The sequence below is a fragment of the Rhinopithecus roxellana genome, chromosome 11, assembly GCF_007565055.1.
Source record: "Rhinopithecus roxellana isolate Shanxi Qingling chromosome 11, ASM756505v1, whole genome shotgun sequence".
NCBI classification, from domain to species: Eukaryota; Metazoa; Chordata; class Mammalia; order Primates; family Cercopithecidae; genus Rhinopithecus; species Rhinopithecus roxellana.
Window position 1 is genome coordinate 29,745,692 of NC_044559.1, and position 3,364 is coordinate 29,749,055.

At 42.5% G+C, this 3,364-nt stretch overlaps 1 pseudogene; it reads left to right on the forward strand.

Moving 5' to 3' along the window:
• Positions 1–700: 700 nt before the first annotated feature.
• Positions 701–1,092, forward strand: LOC104675846 (annotated as a pseudogene).
• The last annotated feature ends 2,272 nt before the right edge of the window (positions 1,093–3,364 follow it).

A 3,364-nucleotide genomic window follows, 5' to 3' on the forward strand; every position in this document is an offset into this window, starting at 1 on the left:
AAATTTTAAACAAAAGTTAATATACAAATTAATTTAGGCAAAGAGCCTCCTAGTTACACTTTGTACACTGGCCATTAACTTTTGTTATTTGTTTTTGTTTTGTTTTGTTTTGAGATGGAGTTTAGCTCTTGTTGCCCAGGCTGGAGTGCAATGGTGCAATCTCAGCTCACTGCAACTTCCACCTCCTGGGTTTAAGTGATTCTCCTGCCTCAGCCTCCTGAGTAGCTGGGACTACAGGCATGCGCCACCACACCCAGCTGATTTCTTTTTTCTTTTTTTTTGTATTTTTAGTAGAGATGGGGTTTCACCATGTTAGCCAGGCTGATCTCAAACTCTTGACCTCAAATGATCTGCCCATCTCAGCCTCTCAAAGTGCTAGGATTACAAGCATGAGCTACCACACCAGGCCAATCTTTGTATTTCATATGAAGATGCAATGCTCTCCAAAGGCTTTTGCCCAAATAGCTGCAGAAGCAATGAGAACAGGTTAACGAACACTCAGTCTGCAAGGCCGGCCCACCCTAAGCAGACAGACCTTCCCATGAGGCTGTCAAGACTCTTCAAGTGTCTACTTAAGTATGGTCCAAGAATCAACAGCATTGGCTTCACCCAGGAGCCTGTTAGAACTGCAAGATTTCACCCGTAACTCTGTGTGCCGTCCCCTCCTGTCCTCTTTGCATCATTTTTCTGCACCACCACAATGGTGCGCATGAATGTCCTGGCTGATGTTCTCAAGAGCATCAACAATGCTGAAAAGAGAGGTAAACACCAGGTGCTTATTAGGCTGTGCTCCAAAGTCATCATCCGTTTTCTCACTGTAATGATGAAACATGGTTACATTGGCGAATTTGAAATCATTGATGATCACAGAGCTAGGAAAATTGTTATGAATCTCACAGCCAGGCTACACAAGTGTGGAGTGATCAGCCCCAGATTTGATGTGCAACCCTGAGATCTAGAAAAATGGCAGAATAACCTGCTTCCATCCCGCCGGTTTGGTTTCATTGTACTGATAATCTCAGCTGGGATCATGGACCACAAAGAAGCAAGATGAAACACACAGAAGGGAAAATCCTGGGGTTCTTTTTCTAGAGCTGTAATACATATTTACAAATAAAATGCCTCATGGACAAAGGAAAAAAAAAAAAAAGAACTGCAAGATTTCAACATCCTCAGCCACCTATCCACCCAGGCCTACCGAATCCAAATCTTCACTTTACCAGATTCCAGGTGATTTATATGCACATTAAAGTTTGAGAACTGGTGGTCTACACAGTTTTCACACAGCTGAGTGAAAAGGCAGTGGTCCCCCAATGAAAGACTATGTTTCCCAGCCTCCCTTGCAGCTAGGTGTGGCCAAGACACTAAGCTCTCTAAGACACTAGGCTCTCTGGCTGAGAGACTAAGTTCTGGCCAGTGGCAGGTGAGCAGAAGTGACATGTGCAACTTCCCAGTGTAGTCCTCAAAAAGAAGGAGGCCGGCACATCCCCTTCTCTCTTCCCCTTTCTTGCTGGCCAGGTTTAGACATCACAGCAGGAGGTGGAGCGGCTGTCTTAGATCAGAAATGGAATCCCCATGCCAAGGATGGCTGGGCAAAGAAGAAGCCTAGATACTTGATGATTCTTTAGCTTATCATAGCAGCCTTACCTCCAAATTACTACACATCTTTATTTCTACATCTTCTATGATAACAACTTCCAGTTGCAATCTGTATATATGTCATTTCTCATAGAAAGTGAGCTTTTGGTGGACAGAGACCATACTTTGTTTTTATCCTCTACATTAACTGGTTCTATCATGCAGTCTTGCCTTTAATACATGTATGCATGACTAGAAGTTAAGTGAATGAGCAAATGAATGAATGATTTATAATCAAGAAGTGCTCACTAACCTCCCACTAGTCAAAGATGAGACACTATGGGGTTTAATGAGGATAATGATTGCAATGGATTAAAACTCATTAATATGTTTATGGATTCATGATTATATATATTAATATATAGACATATACGTGTGTGTGTGTGTGTGTGTGTACCTAATTGGTCACCTTCAGAGAATAAAGAATTCAGTCTCATGAAAACTGGTAAATAAAGGGAAAGGACCTAACATTTATCCTTCATTTCCTATGTGAACTTTACAACAGGGTAACAGTAGACGAGAAGAAGCATTTTCTTATATAATTCTAGCTAACAAATGGTAGAATTAGAATATCACCATTTTGCAACCCCTCCCCAAAGGAATTAGTGGACCCAGGCATACAGTATTAAAAGCTGCTAATATCCTGAAAACAGAAACAAGACGTTACATGTCTCCTGTAGTCTGCCAAGACCAAACCTGAGTCTGATCAAGCCTCTGGATCCACAGAGCACAGGGGGACTTGTTGAATCGCATCATGCATGTGTGATTAGCAAAATTTCTGCCTGGGGGAAACTCCACCTACTGTCAGACAACTCAGATAAATCATAAGAAACACAAAGTATGGAGGGGGACATTATGGGTCAAAGGAAGCAATAAGGGGAATACTATAGTAGAGGAAGGCATGGAGGGGATCGCTATAAAATTAGAGTAGTAGTGGTTAGAATATGCAGTGGCTCATGCCTGTAAACCCAGCACTTCGCGAGGCTGAGGTAGGAGGATCATTTGAGGTCAGGAGTTCAAGATCAGCCTGCCCAACATGGTGAAACACCCTCCCTAGCAAAACATACAAAAATTAGTTAGGTGTGGTGGTGCATCCCTGTAGTCTCAGCTTTTGGGTGGCTGAGGTGGGAGAACCGCTTGAACCCAGGAGGCAGAAGTTGCAGTGAGCCAAGATCATGCCACTGCATTCCAGTCTGGGCAACAGAGCAACTCTGTTTCAAAAAAAAAAAAAAAAAAAAAAAAAGAATAGTGGTGACTTTGGGGAGAGGAAGGCATTTGCGACTATGACTGAGTACAGGAAGGTCTTCTGGGTACTCGGCAAAGTTCTATTGCATGACCTGCTCGGGGCTTATAGGGGCATTTACCTTATTATAGTTTATTAATCCTTTTTTTTTTTTTTGGAAGAATATGACTTGCTAAGTGGCTTTCTCATATGTGGGGATCACATTCCTCATGTGTGGGGGCAGGGGTCTCCTTCCAGGTTATAAATAGATTTAAAGATTTTCCGGTTGGCATTTAGTTGAAAGTTATTATCAGTAGAATGTATTGTCCAGGTTAGATCAGGGGTTGTGGAGACCAAGGTTTTATCATGTAGATGAAGCCTCCAGGTAGCAGGCTTCAGAGATAATAGACTGCAAATGCTTCTTATCAGACTGAGAGAGTCTGTTCTATCAGTAATTCCAAGAAGGAGGAGGTATAATGAAGCATGTCCAGCTCCCCCTGGTCA